Genomic DNA, 21655 nt, shown 5'->3' with positions numbered 1-21655 from the left:
GATTTTCTGTCTGGATGATCTAGCCATTGATGTAAGTGGGGTGTAGAAATCCCTAACAATATTGTATTGCTGTCAATTTCTCCCTTTAGGTCTTTTAATATTTGTTTTATATTTTTTGATGTTCCTGTGATAGGTGCATGTATATTTATAAATGTTATATCTTCTTGCTGGATTGACTCCTTTATCATCAGGCAATACCTTTCTTTGTTTTTCATTATAGTCTATGTTTTAAAGTCTATTTTGTCTAATATGAGATGACCAGACCAGCTTCCTTTTCTTTTCCATTTGCATAGAATATCTTTTTCCATCCCTTCATTTTTCAGTCTCTATGTGTCCTTACTTCTGAAGTGAATCTCTTGTAGGCAGCATATAGCTGGGTCCTGTTTTTTTTAATCCACTCAGCCACTCTATATCTTTTGATTGCATAGTGCCCATCACCTCCTTTTTTTTTTCTAGGAGAAATTGACAGCAATACAATATCACTGGGGACTTGTACACCCCACTTATGTCTTATTTTTCTTTATTTTATTACAAGCAAGGATGATATCATATTTTTATATATTTGCTGGTCATTAATATTTCTTCTGTAAATTGCCTATTTGTTTCCTTTGTCCATTTTTGATGAGATATTGAGCTTTTCCTTATGGTTTTAGAATGTTTGTGCACTACAGATTTCAGCCTTTAATCCATCACATAAGTTAAAATACTTCTTTTAGTTTTTTTTGTGGCAAATATACATAAAAGTTGCCATATTCACCATGTTAAATGTTTAATTCGTTGGCATTAATTATATTCAGAATGTTATGCAACCACCACTACTATCTAGTTCCAAAACTTTTTCATCATCCCAAACATAAACTTTGTACCCATTAAGAAAAAAGTCCCCCTTCTTTCCTCCCCTAGTCCCTGATAACCTCTAATCTAATTTCTGTCTCTATGAATTTACCTATTGCAGATACTTCTAGATATGCATGGAATCGTATCATATTTGCCTTTTTGTGTCTGGCTTATTTTCACTAAGCATGTTTCCGAGATACATTCATATTGTAGCATGTATCAGAACATCATTCGTTTTTTGTGGCTAAATAATATTCTATTGTTTGTATAGGCCACATTTTGTTTATCCATTCATCTGTTGATGGGTACTTGGATTTTCCCCACCTTTGTCTATCGTGAATAATGCTGTAATGAACTTTTGCATATAAGTATTTGTTTGAATAAGTATTTGTTTTAAAATTCTTTTTGGTATATATCTAGGAATAAAATTGCTGGGTCATACAGCAATCTATGTTTAACATTTTGAGAAAACAACCAAACTTCTGTTACTCTGTATGCCTTGTAAATGCCACTAGCATCTAAAAGCAGAAGCTATAGGCTTTCTTAGCATGACTAGCAGGTTCATACTATCCATCTTTCTTTTTAACAGAGAAACATTTTAAGTAGAAATCAGAACAGTCTCCTCAGTTTCTTTATTGAAATGTTCATTGAGTAGATCACAATTCCATTACTACAGAGTTGTCTTGCTGTACTGTAGGCCTAAATACAGGTTCTATCATGAATGAACCTTGGAAGTTAAACAAATCTCAGAGGCTACTGACCATTTACTTATTTCACTAAATATTATTTTGTCTTATGACAAAGATATGCTGCATTTTATTTCTGATATTGTAAGAAAGGTTTCATTTTCGTGAAGCATAAATAGTTGAATACTAGCCTTAGTACTCAGTAGTCATGGAATATGTCTCAATGTGCCAACACAGACCAATATGAAGTTGGTTCTTAAAGGCATTTCTTTATTTGCATCTGAGGATATTTAAAAATTTTTTCTCTTCTTGACTGCCCAGAAATTTTGACATAAAAAATCCATCTTTAATCAACTTTTGAGCCTGAATTGTTAATGTGGACTTGAAGCATTAAGAAATTTTAAGTTGAAGAGAAATCTAGATCTACAACCTTACTGAAATAAAAATGTTCCTTCATCTTACTGAAATCTAAGGTGATTTCTAAGAAAAGTTGTACAGCTCTCAACAGTAACCTGATTTACTCTTGTCAACATATCAAATGTTGCAGGAATTGGGACTAACGACCAAATGAGAAATTTATGTCCTACTAAAAGACTGAACATTAAGTGCCCCCTTGGGACACTGAGAATAATTTTGGTTCAATTCTATTAATATAAAGCTCAGGAAATCCAACTGACAGAAGAAGAAAGAGGAAGAAAGTAGAGGTAGTCCAATTCTGAATGATAAAATCTCTTTTTTCACTTGTGTAATAAAGAGAACACCCAATATGGCTTCAGAAGACTTGTCTGAGTTTGAATTCCATCTCCATCACATACCACTTGTGAGACTTTAGGCAAGTAACTTTACTTTTCTGAGCTCGGTTTCCTCTTTTATAAAATAAGGATTAAAAAAATTTATAACAGAATTATTGAGAAGATCAAAGTGCTTTTCATATTGGAAAGCTCTATACCAGTGGTTCTCAAGCAGAGGGAATTTTGCCCTTCAGAAGACAATTGGCAATGTCTGGAGACATTTTCAGTTGTCACAATTGGGAGAGGGTGAATTATTGACATCTATTGGGTAGAGAGCAGGGATGCTCCTGAACATTCCATAATGCACAGATCAGCCCCTCACAACAAAGAATTATCCACTCTAAAAAGTCAAAACTTGGTAGCTATTATATAGGCTAGACATTTGTGGTTTTGGAAAAAATCATATTTTTCTTAGCAATTTGAGTAATCTGTTATGATTTTATAATTTGTCCCAATTATTTTTGAAATTTTTATATTTTATTCAATCAGAAATCAACATGTAATCAATATAAAATTAATGAGGTATTTTACACTTTTTCCTTTTTTAATTGAATAAATTTGATATATAATGTAAAAAAAAAAGTCAATAGTCCTGAGGCTGAGAGACCTTGCTCTATATTATTACTTACTTTTATGAAGTGAGCTACCAGTGTCTTTTACTTCATTGCTGTGTTCTCTGTCAACAGTTCAGGGTCTTACTAAGAGGTTTCTTCAATCAAACTCCCAAGTAATATAATCACAATAACTGCCTCTTTAAGTACATGGTTTTATCTAGTTTATCACTCTTCTCTAACCAACATGCACCAATCACATGTCTGTAGAGAAAGACTAGTAACCTATGACTTGAACATGCTAAACCCTAGACATCTGACTTCTTTAACTATATCATCTAAGAGCTCTACTTAGATGGTGAGCTTTACATGAAATGAAGAGTTGTAGGTACCAACAGGAGGACAGTAGCCTGGTATTCAAGCAATAAGTGGCAAAATAACTGTTGGATTACGTTGAATACCCGTGCAGCTGCTCCATGAGCAGTCATTAACAAGGTCGGAGAATAACTTAGAGACCTACAGAAACAAAACAGCTATTCAACTAAGCTGTTTGACTTATTAATATAGTTGTCTTAGTTTCTCCCTCTGAAAAATGAGACTTGGGAAGGGGAGTCACAATCATGAATGACGATGGAAACTCTTTGACACCAGCTCTCATCAATACTGTTGCTACTGAGAGGCCAGGACAGCATGTCATCCTTTCCTATCCAGGTAAAGAACCATAAAAAAAAAAAAAGAAAGCACATGCTTTCTTCATATACCCTGGATGTATGGTTTCTTTGCACAGTTTTATAAATGAAATAGAAAATATACCGTCTCCAAATTATCACTGAAAAGTCCAGTTAGTTTAGTTAGTTAATTCAATGGTTTGAAAAAAAATCAAACCTATTCACACTAGCTGTTTGACTCATACTGTGTCTGAACATACAAACTGATCTGACTGGTTAAATCAATGGTCCATGAAGCTGGTGAATAGAGATCATTTGAAGAGATGATGCTCTTTTAGTCTCACAGAGACATAACTTTAACCTGCCTCTAAGTGAATCACAAAATTATGTAGCTCTCAAAAATTATACAGGCAATTATGAATACCCCAATTAATAAAAAGACAAGTTCCTTTATTTGCTCAGTGGACAGGGATATGAAAAAAGGAAAAGTGCACACGCTATTCAATAGACATATGATTAAATCTAGATGATTCAGTTAGAAATCCTATTCAAAGAGAAAGCTATTTATCCCAAGGAAATAACCCTTTGAATTTGTTTGATGCAGAAGGAGCCTTAATTTCTCTGACATATAGAGGAGGTAGATCTTGATGTCCAAATATGCTATACAGAACGCAAGCATTTTTACACATTGTTGTCAGATAAGGACTTGGATCACATTTTTAAAGACTCTTGGGAGGCCACTGAACTTGGATCATTCTTAGCTAAGTTATCTAAAAAACTTCAAATACTTTAAAATAAAACTAATCCCTGCACTGGTGGGTTGAAAACTTTTCCTATCCCCAGGGCACTAAAATAATACCCTTTTGAACAGTAGGTGAAGTATTTTTAGGCGCCAGCTCTCTAGTTATAATAAGGCAAGTCAATTTTTAGGAATTAGGGATGCTAATCACAGTGTCTCAAGATGTGCATTGCTGGGGAGTGAAATATAAGACCACAAACTGACACGACTGCAATGTGCTAAGCTTCCTCGAAGGAGATGTAAATGGGAGGGAGACTTGGCTTCCTGGTCCCGCCACGGCTTGATCCATCATAAAGGTCAAGATAATTGGCCACATACAGCAAAATCAACACCACTCACTCTCCCCTAGCCTAGCAGATAAGCACAGAAACTCAGCTTCCTGCAGGGCTAAGTGGTGGCTAGCCCAGGTGGAGGAGGAGAAGGTCTGAAAATATGCATGTAAGAACACAAGGCACTGTAATGATGCCATCAGATTTAGCATTAAATATATTTTACAATCAATTGAGATACTCTAGGTTGCCCCCAAACATGCATGAAAGACTTCCAGGGTTTTACCAGACTGTATCCTCTTTCATGTTTATGCCTTTCTAGTGTTTCTGGATTTTAAAAGCTCTCAACACTATAAATGTACTTGTGTTAACAAATGAAACTGCAATAAATGCAATTTCTGGTTTAATGCCATCATTAAAGTATGACTATTTGAGAATTCAATTTCCCTGAAATGTCCCAATTAGTCTAACAACCCAAAGCTAAAGTAGGCATTGACTAAAATAAAGGGTGTCAGAATATTCCCATAAAAATAAAATAACTGAGGTACTAAAAGTTGCCAAATAGATAAAGAGTTTCATGTCTAATAGGAACCTATTACAGAGATTACCAAAGGCATGTATTTATTTTAAAATGTGAAGTCCATGATTAAGATGTAACGTGAACAAGACCATCAGTTTGTGCCATCACACAATGGTTGTCTGCAGGACCTCATGGATATATGACCAGTTACATAGGACACTGGTTCAGGAAGGCTCCACATCTGGTTTAATGTTATGCTGTTCTTGTCTTGAAATTCTTAATAGTATTTTATAAACAAAGATCCCTGCATTTTCATTTTGTACTGGGACCCACACATTTTGTAGCCAGTCCGAACTGTGTGAACAATTTAAGCCCCACAGACATGTTTCTATCTCAGAAACATGTAAGACTGTTTCTGGTAAGATTGTTTCTGGTAAGACTGTTTCTGGTAAGCCTCTTCATAAAAAAATATCATCCTCAAAGGATAATCTAAATGGAACAGGAGGTAGAGTCAAGGAGAAGGAAAGCATTTTGGGGAAGTTGAAAATGTAAGGACAAAAAGTAATTATGGATTTTTAAGAAATGATTCAATCTTTCCACTCCCAGGAAGTTGAGTTAAAATCATAATGTAGAAAAGCAGCTCTTTGATTGCTAACCAGAAGTCACTATGGGGAAAAAGAAATCCAATGTTTGAACCATAGGACATTGAGAAGCAAATTAATTTGAGTTCTTTTCTAAAGTTCATTTAAAAGGACTAACTGGAACCATTTCAAAAAGAACATTTAAAGGGCTGCTGACATATACTCAAGTTGGTCCTAATTAGCACTTGGAGTAGGTTTGTTATAGAGGAAATAGAAGCATAAAACTATGCTTAAGTATTAGCAGAGATTAAAAGTATGCCAGTGGGTGGGAGTGGGTAAAATTATTTACTTTATCAAATGGAAGAGCTAAGCATGGAGAAAGAGCTTGCAAGAGAAAAAAGTAGGCACTTTGGAGGGAAGTGTATGGGGAAAATAACTGAAAACAGTATGAAAAGAGTATTATAGCATACAAAACGCTCAAAAGAGTCAGTGAGGACTTACCACATGGGCACTAATGAGTACTAATAAGCTCTCCAGGATTTGAGGCCTAAGGCTATTAGTGTATTAAAAGTTCTCACACTTGTTCACAATAGGTTGTATCCAGGCAATCCTCCCTCCAGGAAGATAAATTGTACTCGGATGCAGAATAATAACTAATGTATGTAGAGTGCATCATAATTTACATACATGTTCTTCTACATAAAAGATTTTTTACGCTTATAACATCCCTGTAATGTGCACAGTATAATACCACTTGACAGATGAGATAATGAGGCTCAGGAAAGGAAAGTGAATTCCCTACGAATACAAGTCAGAAGGTAACAGTCATCTTATTCCCAAACCTGTGCTTTTCCCACCATAAATGTAGCGAGTGGCATGTAATATATTCTACTATTAAAACCAGGTTAACAATAATGATAATAACCACAGGGCCTCTTCTAAGGCCCTTCTTTCTTTCCTTCCTTCCCTTTTCTCACCGTCTTCTCACCATCCATCCATCCAGCCATCCAGCCATCCATCCATCCAATTCTGGGTGAATTCTGATTTTAAAAAGATGATCAGTGCACCTCAAGGTTTTTTCTAGATCTGCCATTATTACACAGTGTTTTTTTAGGAATGACCCCTGTAATGTGTCTATTCATCAGATTGGTACTTTCAAAAGTTATGCTGTCCTGAGGGTGGCAGTCGGAGGTAACGGAGTATGTGACAGAAATGGCTCTCGTGTGATTTTCAACGAGTGTGACAGGTATTGCCGTGAGGCCGGAGGGCGGCCAACACTACATAAAAATCGTGAGGTAAACAAAAGTCAGGTTTTGCAGCTGTTTGCTTCTGCCCTTGCCCTTTTCTTCCCCAGTCTCTATTCCATCTCCCAATCATGCTGATAAAACTTAACTTTTAATTGAATTGCTAAGAACTTTCCAAGATCGTGCATTTTAATCGGGAATTTTATAAAGAAAAAACAAAAGGAGGGCACAAAAGGGGAAGGGAGGGAACGTGAGGTGGGGAGGTGAGCCCTTGGAATTTCCCTACTGAGCATTTCTACTCTCTGTTTCTAGTCTGGGGTTTCCAAGAACCTAGGTTATCAGTCTTGGCATCTCTCCACTTTCAGTTTGTTTGTAAGAGAAGGACTAAACGAAGGCTTGGCACCCCTACCTCAGAGCTATTGCTAATACTGCTCTAGTCTGGAATACTTTATTGAGGTCAGAAATGTGATACTATGAGGTGCTCTGGCCATGTGCATAAGAAACAATATTCTCCTTTCCTACACTGCATTTTTGTTGAAAATTAGGATGAGAAATTTAGGCAAGAAGCCAAAAATGCAACTTTCCTCATACCCTATTTTCTCAACAGCCCACTGCATTCTGGTTTGTGTCCCCACCACGTGCCTGAAATTGACCTTACCAAGGTCACCAACAATCTTGTTACTTCTGCCACAATTAACCACTCTTTTGTTCTTGAAATACTTTTGTCCTTTTACTTTCTTACACCCTGTGTTCCTGATATCCACCTACCCATTTGGCTGCCCATCTCCTTTGCACACTTGGCTTCCTCTCTCAGTCCCATTAAGGTTGGCATTCCATAGGGATTTATCCTGGCCTTTGATATCTTCCTCCTCTATACAGTCTCTTTAGGTGTCCTCACATGTTATGAGTTTAAGTTACCCCCTACATGCTAATTCCAAGAATCCCATCTCAGTCTGATTTCTTACCTGAGCTTTCAACCTGCAGCTATACCTGCCAATTGAAAATTACTACTAGTTTATCCCAAAGACATCTTAATTGAATGTGCCTAAACCTGCACTGTTATCCCCGAACCATTCAATCTTCTTTTTTCCCTGACCTCATGAATGGAAATACTTCCAAGTCAGAAACTTGGGCATAGTTCTTGACTCTGTGGTGCCTCCCTTTGTCTGTTACTGAATCTTGTGAACTCTACCTCCCAAATCTCTCTCCAGTCCGTCCACTTCTCTCCATCCGCACTGCTAAAGCCCTGGTCCAGACCAGCCTCATCTCTTGCCTACGCTACTGTACTGTGTCTCTTACCAAGCCCCTTTGCTTTTTGTCCTGTTTACCCCCATCTTCAACATCACAGCCAGAGTGATGGTTCTTAAACGTAAATGTGATTATGTTATTCTCTGACTCTTACTGTGCTCACAGGGCTCTGGATAATCTGACTGTCGTTAACCTCCCCAGCCTAATCTCTCTGACTCAGCCCTGGTCCGATATTTCAGTCACACTGAATTTTCCTTGCACATTTCTCTCTATGCCTTTTCCCCAGGCCTTCGAACATTCCACTCCTTTTTTCCTGACGTTTCTTCCCTGAATAATTCTTCATCATTCTTCCTGTCTCCATTTAAACATCATTTCCTCCCTGAAGTCTTTTCAGACCTTCCCCTCCAATGCCTTGCTTCAGGCTTAGCCCCCTCTCCTCCTTCCTCCTGTAGCCCCTCTATTGTCCTTATTGCCAAGATGTGTCACTTTGAGATGCAGTTGTCCATTTACTAATCCGTAACCTCACCAGATATTGCTATATGAGGACATAGGCTTGTCTATTACAGTTCACTGTTGTGTTCTCAGTACTTTAACAGAGAGCCTGCAACAAAGTAGGTACTTACTAAATACTCCTTGAAGGAATAAGGCGGTAAATCTATTTTTTTTGAAAAGCTTTATATAGTAAAGTTAGGTAAGATTTTTTTTTTTTTTTTGGTGAAACATATACAATAAAAAAAAAACCCAGCAAGTAAACCCTCTGATTCAGAGAACCTCAGTTCTGAGGAACACTCAACCTCAAAGCTGAATATTTCTATTTATTAGCCACTAATAAAGAACTGTGCTGATATTGTTTGTGATACCTGCCTGAGAGTTCTAGTTACAAGTTGATAGGCCTATTACAAACCTGAAATGGTGGGTAGTGCAGACAAAGACACAGAGGGGACAAAGCAGTCTGCATGGTCACGAGTGGCCAAAGTTCTGTTTCTATGGATATCCTTTGGGTCACTTAACCCCTAACCACCAACCCCACCATTGTTTCTTCTCCTTTATAACAGGTTTAGGATGTCACATGGACTCAGCCTCTTCTTTGGGGCCCATCCTGCTCCTAACACTGGAGCTAGAAGTGCAGCTCAGCTTCATGATGGGTAGAGTGACAGGATCTTGGGTATGTTCATCTTGAGATTGCTAAGAATTGTGCTAACTTGGGAGGCACCAGCCATATGAGGCCACTGAGAACTTAAAATGTGGCTAGAGAGACAGAGGAACTGAGTTTTAAATTAAATTTAAACTTAAAAACTAAATTTAATGGAAAACTTTTAAATATGTTTGGAACAACAGATATGTGAGTCTGCTTTTTCAACTGTCAATTTATGTAATCTAAATCAAGTCTTTCTAATAAAAATTTAGCTCCCATATTGAGATGTGGTACAAGTGTAAAATATATACCAGATTTTGAAGCTTCAGTAGGAAAAAAAGAACATAAGATATCTCATTAATTTTTTATATTGATTACATGTTAGAATGATAATATTTTGGACATGTGTAGTTAAAGGAAGTGTTAAAATTAATTATACCTGTTTCTTTTCAGCTTTTTTGATGCTACTACTGAAAATTCAAAATTATACATGCTGCTTTCATTATATTTCTTCTGGGTAGTATTAGTTTAGGGGCCATAGTGGGCCTAAGGACAGATGTTCAAGGGAGACTGGCAGCCTTTAATCCTTTCTGCTTTATCACTTATGAAAATAACAAGACTAAGACTAATGTCAACCCTACAATATTAGCTAACATTGTTGAACGCTAAGTGCCAGACTGTTCTAAATTCTCTGTAGGTGAACAATTTTCATAACAACTCTATGATGAAATTATTTTTATTCTCATTTAAAAGATGGAGAAACTGAGGCAGACATTTGAAGTAGTTTATCTCACAGTCTGTAATTGGTAAAGCCAGGATTTGAACATAGATATATCTAACTTCAGAGCATTCACATCAGTGAAATGGCAAGATAACACTTCAAATGTGCTACTTAGTACATTTTTTGAACTCTGTTTAAGGAGACAGCATAACAGTCATTAATACATTATATACTATGTACTGTCATTAAGTCAAATGATTAAGTCAGCTGAGTGCTCTATGTAATAACAAAAAAGAAAGAAGTTTGCTCTTTTGTAGTTCAAATATACAAATAAATCCACAGCTCTGTTTGTCAGGTATTGTTTAAATCTGAGAAAAGTAAGTGAACTAATGAAGCTATTTTTTAAAAATAATCAAGATAATTGGTTTGTTGCAAACAAAAATACCAAGGAATCCTAACTTCCCTGTGCTAGAAGTGGAATTCATTTTCTCTGTAGTCAACTCATTAGCAAAATATTTTACACTCACATACATTTAGTATGCTTCTATCTGTATTTTTTACTGCACTTTCATTCATTCATTCATTCATTCTTAAGTTATTAACTGAGTGTCAATATTCCAAGAACTGGCTGTGAAATGGACACAGGAACGCAGTCTAAGAAGAGAACTTGTGCCTGGAGAAAATAGCCCCAGAGATAGTGAGGGTGGGGACTTACAGTTATATACACCCAACCACCCTGTGAACTACAGTGTTTCTAAAGTTTATGTTTGTATGACCCCAAATATATGTTTTTAGGTATTGGTTGGGGGCATTTAAAAATTGGCATAACAGAAGATTCAAAGCTTGATCTCAGCTGTTATAAAAACAATGCAGCTGCTGAGTGAAAACAGATGCCAGGAAGAACCACGCTGAGGATAAAGGAAGGACATTGTGAGAAGCACAACTTTATAATAACTTGAGGCATCCCATCTAATGACATTATAATTTGGCTCTCACTTATCGGATAATGCAACAGACAGCTTCAACTATCATTTGTCTAGCATCCATTAAGTATTGTCTTCTCTATAATAGTTAGCTTTGTGTGTTGGACAATGAATGAGGTGGGGGGAAACCATCTAAGGCATATGAGAAATAAACCTTAATGACAACAAACAATTTGTCAGACATTCTTTTTCTTCAGATTTAACAATTTAGGTGCCATATAGTGAATTAAATGATCTAACCCATCTCATTCATCATCCAAACCACAGAACAAACTGTTATAGTCAAGCTTCTCTAGAAGATTACCTGACAGGTGATATATGAATCCATGGAGTGACTGTAGGATGAAGGAACATTAAAGATGACAAGTGATATGTCAGCCTTCTAGGCCAGTTACTTTCGTTGCATAACAGGCACACACATATTTCTGGCTAAATGGTGCGGACTAACTTAACTAAGTTTGATTTTACATAGTCTGTGGGCTTAAGGGAAGCTATAGGGGACCACAGACCAAATACATGGAAACTAAGTAGTAATGTCAGTTTCTGTGACATTTATTCATTCAACAAACATTTACTAAGCACTTACTTTGGGTCAGCACCGTCGAAGCACCAGATTTTTCTCTTGGGATCTCAGGTGGGTCCTATTCAGAATCACCAAGCTAATAAGCAGGAGACCAAGCAGAATTCTTCTGACTACAAACTCAGCATCAGAACAGTGTCACATGCTGCTTCTCAGCACCTAGTGATAAATGATCTGGCTCCTGCTCCATTTAGCTTCCATAGTCTTTGCAATCACCTCCTCCCACACGAAAGTCTGTTCCATCACTCCAGGACCCAGCTGAACATATCAACTTTGAATAGAGAATTTGATGTACAGTAATCCGTATGTGAGCTGTAAACTTGGCCTCTAATTCTCTTTTAATTTCATAAAAGAAAAGAGAAGGCAGACTAAGTAGATAAACTGTTCTAAGCATTTCAAAGAAGAGAAGATTTCAAACTTTAATTTTCAAGCCTTGATGCTGTAGATTAATTTGGTGTTACTATTAGACTCATTGGGTTGTTATTCTATTTAAATATTTGCTTCCAATTTTGGGGATGCACAAAAAGCCTCTATGGTACCAAGGAATAGGTATCTTCTTGGAAAAAAAGCAAAACTCAAGACCTAAAGCAGACAAAATAGACAAAGAAGGGGTGGGAGAGAAAAGTGTTTCCTGAATACCTACTATGTTTTACATTCTGTGCTAGTCCCTTTTATATACATTATTTTAATTTGTCTTTAATAAAAATCCTACAGAGTATTATCTTCGTTTTGCTAAGGAAGAAACTGAGATCTAGTAAATTTATCTAATATGTCCCAAGTTACCAGCTAGTTAGTGGTAAAGCTGAAGGTAAAGCTGAAATCTGTTTAATACCAAAGCTCATTCCACATGGCATGCTATCTTGTGCCTACAATTTGTCTCTAAGTTTGCTGCTTCATCAATTACTTTGCAAGTAGGTGGAAACAGAGATTCTTATCTCTTATTTAAATTCTTCTTTTGCTCAGTCTCTTTATCAAAATGAGATTGTGTTTGCTGGTCTCTTATGCTAACATGTTTGGAATAATGCTTAACTCTCTACGTTCTTTAGTGGCTAAAGAATTCGGAGTCCTTCCTATATGTTACCCTTCATATGGAGAAAACTTTCCTTCCCCTAGACTGGCTTTAGGGTAAACTGATCTTATTAATTCTAGTTTTTTTAAAAGATTATTTAGAAGCTGCCTTGTAAATAGAGATTACCAATTCTCAAAGGACTAATATACACTAAAGTGTACTCAATTCTATATTATACTGAGCACCATGTAATCTTTCATATTGTATGCCAAAATATCAACCACCTTTTAAGACTACTTTACCTGCCATTTTTCTGAAAGATTTTCTCTGATCTCACCAGAGAACTTGAGATCCTACCCCTCTCTTATGGCACATACCACTTTTATTCATTTCTACAGAGCATGCACTAAACGCCAGTCACACCATGGTGGATATACCAACATCATCCTTGCCCTCATGCAGCTTAAAATCTAGCAAGGTAACCCCATATCCATACAACTAGTAAAGGTATAAATCCATTTATCATAAGTGCTGTGAAAGAAAACTCTCTGATATTATGCATTGTATGGAGAAAAATAAAAATTCAATAACTGATGATGCATATTTTTTTTTCCTGTTTACAAAATCCTAGATAATGGGCTTCCCTCTCTAACCTAACATGTCTCATACTTACTAGGATGTGCAAAGAACCCAACTTGCAAAAAGTTTATTTTTTCTTGAAAGTTTACCATGAACAAGAATATGTGTAAGTCTAAATGAGGAAAACTACAAAACTCTGATGAATGAAATCAAAGGAGAACTAAATAAATGGAGAGATAGTCCATGTTCGTGGACAAGAAGACTCAATATTGTCAAGATGTCAGTTGTTCCCAACTTGATCTATAGATACAATGTAATCCCAATGAAAATCCAAGCAATTAATTTTTTGGATATTGACAAACTGATTCTAATGTTTATATGGAGAGGCAAAAGACCAGAATAGCCAACAGAAAATTGAAGGAGAAAAACAAAGTTGGAAGACTGATGTTACCCCACTTTAGGACTTGAGGCTACAGTAATTGAAACACTGTGGTATTAGTGAAAGAATAGACAACTAAATCAACAGAACAGAGAGCCTAGAAATAGACTACATAAAGATAGTCAATTGTTCTCTGACAAATAAGCAAAGGCAATATGATGGAGTAAGTTAGTCTCTTCAGCAAATGGTGCTGGAACAACTGGACATCTATATGCATAAAAATAAAAAGGCAGCCAAACAAAGTTACACCCTTAACAAAAATTAACTCAAAATGGATCACAGACCTAAATGTAAAAAGCAAAACTATAAAATTCCTAGTAGAAAACAAGAGAAAACTTAGATGACTTCAGTTATCATGATGCCTTTTTAGATACAACACTAAAGGAATGGTCCATGAAAGAAATAATTGATAAGCTGGACTTCATTAAAATTAAAAGCTTCTGCTCTGTGAAAGCAATATCAAGATAATTAGAAGACAAGCCACAGGCTGGGAGAAAACATTTGCAAAAGACACATCTGATAAAGAACTGTTATCCAAAATATACAAAGAGCTCTTAAAACTCAACAATAAGAAAACAATCCAATTAAAAAACAGGCCAAGATCTTAACAGACACCTCACCAAAGAAGATGTATAGATGGCAAATAAGCATATGAAAAGATGCTCCACATCATGTCATCACGATGAAATCAAAACAATAGGATATCACTACATGCTTTTTACAATGGCCAAAATCCAAAACACTGACAACATCAAATGCTGGTGGAGGTGGAGCAATAAGAACTCTTAGACATTGCTGGTGGGATTGCAAAATGGTACACCCACCTTGGAAGACAGTTTGGCAGTTCTTATAAAGCTCAACATGCTCATACCATATAAGTCAGCAATTGTACTCCTTGGTATTTACACAGAAGAGTTGAAAACCTAGGCCCACAGTGAAACCTGAGCACAGATGTTTATAGCAGATTTATTCATAATTGCCAAAACTTGGAAGCAACTAAGATGTCCTTCAGCAGGTGAATGGATAAGTAAATTGTGGTACATGCAGACAATGGAATATTATTCACTGTTAAAAAAAAAGAAGAAGCTCTCAATCTATGAAAAGATATGTAGGAAAGTTAAATGCATATTACTAAGTGAAAGAAGCCAATCTGAAAGGGCTACATACTGTATGGTTCCAACTATATGATGTTCTGGAAAAGATAAAGCTATGGAGACAGTAAAATGATCTGTGGTTGACAGAGGTAGAGGATGAGGAGATAAATAGGCATAACACAGAGGGTTTTAGTTTAATGAAAATACTCTGTATGATATGATAGTGATGGATATATGTCATGACACATTTGTTAAAACTCAGAATGTACAACAAAAATGGGTCCTAAGATAAAATGTGACTTTGGGTAATTGTGATATGTCAATGTAGGTTCACAGTTGGTCAAAAATGTCCCCTTCTGGTGAGTGCTGTTGATAATGGAGGAGGCTCTGCATGTATAGGAAATCTCTGTACCTCCCTTTCAATTTTGTTGTAAACCTAAAACTGCTCTGAAAAACAGTCTTAAAATAAAAGCATCCCATGCTTCTATATTAGTGAAGTAAAGACATCTGGTGACAAAACCTGAAGAAGTGCAGATTTCATTGCCTTTATAAGAGGGCTGCCTCTCTAAACCTGAAGCCAAAGAACCACTTAAGGATCTACAGTTTTGGTGAATTCTAATTAGAATAACTGAATGTCAGATTGAGAAATATCCTTAGAATTAACTAATTCAAAAGGTCCAGACTTTTCGATATTAGACTTTTACAATTTTCAAGGAGAAAGATGGAGGGTTTCCAGCTTTTTATTTTGCCAAGTGAGGAAGTAACATGAAATCTACCATCTATTTAGTTGTGATCCCATAAATGAATAGGTATTTGGAAATAAAAGAGGAAGAAGAACATCTTCTCAGCATCAAGGACAGCCTCTCCTAAGCAAGGACAGGCATATAAGTTTATAGCAATATAAAGATAGATACAAATATAAATAGAGATTAAATGTTATAGCTACATAAAACCTGTCTTTATATTTCATTTCATCTTAGACTGGTCAAAACTGGAGTTTAGGAAACTCTGATCTCCTCCAAACTCTTCACAGGGGCAATGACTGACACCAAAGCTACAAATTAGTGGATACTGGGGCTGGAACCAGTACCCAGGTCGCTGGAGCCCATTTCAATGATTCTTCTAATCACCATCTCCTTGGACTTTGGGAGCATAATGAAGGGCCCAAGACAGAAGGTGAGGTGAATCCTGCCCTGTGTATAGGATCTGGGGCAACCCTGGGATCAGATAGAGAAAAAACAATACAAGTGGGAGAAACATTTTTAGTTCCTAAGAACAGTCTCCTCTTTCTACAGTCCTTCCCTCCCATCAGGGAAAAAGGATTATGAAAACAATAAATCAATGGTTACAGTAATTTGTCAAGACCTAATATGTTCTCAAAACTGGGTGAGGTGTTTTAATCCTCAAAGTCCTTTGAGGTAGCTCTTCTCAGATAAGGAGACTAAGGCTCAGTGAGGAGAAGTAACCTGCCTAAAATCAGCAGTTGGAATTCATACCTAACTCAAGTTCAGATACCCACTAACTATATGCCATACTGTCTCATATACTGCTACCCAGGAGAAAGGAAGTACTATATTCGTTGAGATTTTACTATGTGCCAGGCCCTGGGTTTAGTGTTTTTCATAATTTGTTTCATGTAATCCTGACCTCAATCCTATTTATCTTCTTCATTTCACAGATAAGGAAACTGAGGCTAAAGATCACACAGCCAGTAAGTGGAGGAGTTGGAAAAAACGAAACAAAACAAAAACCAGAATGATGTCTATTGGCCTCTGAAGTGGAGATTCATCAAGAAGCTAAAAATAAGTATAGTTTTGTATTGAATTCAAATACATGTAATAGCAAATCAATAAGCCATACTCTAGTTACATTAGGACATTTTCATAAATTGATAGGTTAAATCATTCAAAATTGTCATTTTGTGGGTCAAAGTGGTTGAATATTGTAATTGCATATGGTTCGATCTAATATATATCACTATTAAGTTTAACTACTCCAGAGTTCTCTGACTCTACCTAACCTTTGCAATAAGTTAAGGACTAACAAGCTAATAAGAATAGTGACAATGATAAATAATAAGAAAAATATTAATAACAATATTATCAACTATTTCATTTTTTAAAAAAACTACGTCTATTATTTTCATTGTGTTAAAAATACATAACATAAAATTTAACATCTTAACCATTTTTAAGTGTACAGTTCAGTTGTGTTAAGTATGTTTACAATGTTGTGAAGCATATCTCCAGTACTTTTTCATCTTGCAAAACTGAAACACTATTTACCCATTAAATAACGAGAGACCCTATGAGAGACCAAGTGGCTGGTAGTATCAGATCAAAGGACTTTTCCAAAAGAGGTTAATCTGGAATTTTGTGTGAAGTTTTCTAAGTTTTAATGCTGGCTTAAAAAATAGCTTTGTTGAGATATAATTCAAATACCATACATTTATCCAATTAAAGTAGATTACAATATAATGGGTTTTTTTTTTGTATATTCACGATATTGTGCAGCTATCATCTTTATCTAGTTCCTAAACATTTTCATCACTCCCAAAGGAGATCTTGTACCTATTATGTAGTCACTTTCCATTCTCCCCTCTCCCCGACCCCTGGTAACTACCATTCTACTTTCTGTTTCTATGAATTTGATGGCGTTGGATACCTCAGATTTCTACCATTTTTGAGTGTATAAAATCTGCGAGATGCCTCATGCACTTTAATTCTAAAAAAAATTCTATGGAGTACTGTTATCTTCATTTATAGCCTAGGAAATTAAAAAGGTGAGGCAGATATAAAGTCACATCTGATATTAACCCATTACTACGTGTTCAAATTTGTTATATCCAAATTGATAAGAATAATTTCTACCATAGAGAAGATTTCCCATATTTTTTATTATTGGGAGGCAGCAGTGGTAGTGCTGTTGTGGATTTCCAAACACCCAAATAATGGAGCTCAATAAATACTTGATTAATGACAAAGTGAATGATGTGACAGAATCCCTCCTTAATTAAAAACAATATGAAAGAATGAGAAGAACTTTGAGGGAGGACATGCAAAAGCTCATGGTAACATTATCCATGTAGTGAAGGTTTGGGGCTGATTTTTGTAAAACAGCAAAACATTATAGAGATCACATACCATGAGCTATACTATACTAAAAAAGATGGATAGACTTCTTATATAAACATAAAATATCTAAAAAATCTGGGGAAAAAAGACTTAATTGTAAGAACAAAACAGCATTTTATTCTGCAATATCACTGACAAATTTAATTGAGTTCTGGAGGAAATAGGATGTTTTAAAATGGGTTAAATGTTAGATGAAATATTATTTAGCGTGTTACTTAGAGTTAGTACATAAACAAGTAAAGGAAAACTAAGTGTGGAAGAACAAATTACGCCCTTGTGTTTGCAGCACTTAAAAGGATGAATAATAATTGGTTAGAAGAAAACAGAAGCTTTGTGCTCACACTTCTTTTTTTAACAGAAAGACAAAATTGGAGAAAGCAGTTTTATTAGAGACTTGGTCATTCATAAAAAAAAATGAAACAAAATTGGAAGAGAGAGTCGCAAATATTTGCATGAAAGAGCATCCTTGTTTTTATATTATTGATATGGGGTTTACTTTCAAACCGAGGTCACATTCTTAAATATTTTTTCAACTTTAAAGAAAAATTACATGACAAGTAATTCTTCCTTAAATAAATATATTAATAAAAAGTAATGAACTTATTAAAATAGGTCTATACTTATATATACACATATTCTTAAACTAAAAAATGACTTTAGATTTACAGATATATTAAAAATTACATATATTTTCACCTGTATTCCTTCCATTCTATGAATAGACATCTTTGTTGCTAGTTTTTTTGCCATCAAAACTCTCTCAACAGAAACTTTTCTTTTAATGTGTAACTTTTCAGAAACTTAATATCTCTATGCCCCAATATATTTAAAATTTTCTTCAGATATTTTGTTTAAACTTGAATTTGAAGACAACCAAATTTTTGCTCTGTATATTCTGTGGAAACACTAATGACCAAATCTGATTTCAATGAGCTTTGACCTTCTGAGATTTGTCAACTACCCAGATGTTGTCTTTCTTTTCCCTTTTTTGAGAAAGAAATTTATTCAATTCAATGCAAATCATTCTGTCATCTTTCAAGCACAAAAGACTGAAAGAATTATAGGTCTTAATTTTTACCTAAAACTATCTAAAATAATCTTTTAGAAAATTTGAAGAATGATAGAATTTCAGAGCTGGGTGGACCCCTCAAGATAATCAAATCCATTCCCTTAATTTTACAGAGAAAGAAGCTAAGCTCAGACATGACAAAGTTAGGGTTGTAGGCAATATCCAAACACAGTTTACTAATAACCGTCTAAGGCAAGGCCCAAACTGTTAACTTCCTCACGCTCTTGTCCAGACCCTAGATAATATAAGGTTCTATTTAAATAAATTAAAAGGTACTATTTTTTGAGGAAGAAAACACCAGGCTATTGAAGTGAAATAATTGTGATTCTTGTACCCTACGACATCACTATATGTAAAGTGGAACTGCCAGTGTCTCAGAGCTGGCATAGTGGCAAGAGCACTGAAGCATTCCATCCCAAACTTGCCATGGGAAGCTGGCTGAACCATTTAACTGTTCTGCATCTCAGGCTGCAAAATGGGAATGATGTCCATTCCATGTAGCCGAGAGGATGGAACTAGATAAGGAGTAAAAGGACTTGAAGACGCCACACCACACGGCACAGGCCCAGCCATGATTTACACACAGACCTGCTTCAGTAGGTTATGCCCTACTTGCACCAACAATAAAGCACCTTGAGACACAGATTAAGGGACTATCTAGCACAAACCCAAGAAAACTCAGGGGAAAAAAAAGGCAAATCCACTATAAATAAAAGGAAGAAACACACTCTGGCATATTTGATACAAGGAAGAAATAATGTCATTTTGAAATTACAGGTAGATGTGTTCCCCCTTTCCCCACCCCCCGAACACTCTTTTCTAGCACATTTTGGGGAGCTATGGAAAATGAATAGAAGAGACAAAAAAGTACTTTGCCCGGCAGGAATACAAAATTGTAAAAGCACAGACAGCACTACAGAGGCGCGCTGCCATTCACTCACAAAGAATTTTGTGCATGTAGATGGCTGATTAATTGCCGGCCTGCCTAGACGAAGCTGCAACAAGCCAGATACTGTCAGCATGCCATCGGTTACCATGGAAATGCACAAGGTTCCTGTTTCTGACAAACCCTTGAATACTGGATAGATTGTGCCATATGTAAATAAGGCAAATTAGTTTTCCTATATCTTCCAGACAAGGTTAGAAGAAAAGAAAATATATCTGTTTAAACATACTCTCTAACCTCTTAGATGTGACGAATGAGAAAGAGGGGCTTCTTTCTTAGGAAACTGAACTCAGATTGTTGAAACTGAAAGGCACTTGGGGAAAATGACCAAAAAATGAAAAATGCATTGCCCATTTATAAGGAAGGACTTCAAAGTCAGCCATGCAAGGTATATTTATTAGACTTTTGTTTTGTAACCAGAAGTTGTATTTTTTTGTCCTGTTCTTTACAAAATTATAAAATGTCAAGCAGTTGTTTTTATGGTATTAAATTCGAAATTCTATATTCTTGTCATAAAATTTTTCCTTATTGCACAATCCCTAGATTGCATTAGGCTGAATACTGAGTCACAAACCAGCAATTTTAAAATATTTTATTCCACTACTACTAGGAACTCTTACTTTTGCATTACATTAGTTGGGGTTTCTTTTTTCTTTAAACAGTTGTTGCCAGCACTATGAGACTTTATAACGTCTTTCTATGTTGTAATAATAATTTATAAATAATTAAATCTGATGTGATTTCAAAAACCTTATAATTATCATTAGGATATTTTAAAGTACATAATGATTCAAATTCCTTGTATATTTCATGACACAAGGCTACTCTGATAGCTATGTATAATTACATATTTTTAAAATTTAATCTGTTTAAACAGTAAAAATGCCAAAAAGTGCTGAAGTACTTTCATAACATAGCATTTCTGAATAAATTCAAAATGTGCATTTCTCAAAATGAAATGTTATATCATCTCTATTATCTCTTCAATTTTAAATATATACTTTTTTCTTTATTTTCATTCAGATTTTCTAAGGATACTTGTATATAAAATTTCCACATTTAAACCCAAATATTCATATACCATTCAAGTAAGCTATAACATATGAACACCAAAGATATCTATAATTATCCAAATTAACCCTTCCCTAAATTTAAATTAATGTTCTCTCTCTCCCCTTTCTGGGTAAAGGTAAGAAAATTTATTTTCTATCAAATGATCCATGTATTAGATATGCCCAGAATTACAACTTAATTATAATATATTATATGTTATTCTATATTTTAGAATTCAGAGATGAAATCTAGCTAAAGACCCCCAAACTTTAACATATTCCTATAATTGAATATTATCCAAGAAAAAGAAAAAGAAGGCATTATCCTATATTTTCATTTTTACGTAAATAATATACTACATGAAACTATCAAAAATATTGACTTTTAGTATTGTCCTATTTGACATATTTTTCCCCTGAAAAAAAATACTCCTTATACGCTTCAATAAGAATTGATGTGTAGAGTGAATGGGTTTCATGAAAATTTCTAAACAAATTTTAAAAGTATATTATATTTACACAACAGTAAAGAGGAAATCAAAGAAAACTATCTGAATAACTGTGGCTAGAACAAGTGCCTATACCTGAAAATAACATGATTTTTCTTTCTGTTCTTTACTTCATTTTACACATGGAGACCCAAACAGGTTGTTACATGTTTTAGGTTGTTCCAGTCCTTATGCAATGAAATACATGACCTAGAGATGACATTTCATTTTG

Source organism: Hippopotamus amphibius, chromosome 6, assembly GCF_030028045.1.
Source record: "Hippopotamus amphibius kiboko isolate mHipAmp2 chromosome 6, mHipAmp2.hap2, whole genome shotgun sequence".
In the NCBI taxonomy this organism is placed as follows: Eukaryota; Metazoa; Chordata; class Mammalia; order Artiodactyla; family Hippopotamidae; genus Hippopotamus; species Hippopotamus amphibius.
The sequence above is the reverse complement of the archived record's forward strand: the minus strand, read 5'-3'. Positions refer to the sequence as shown.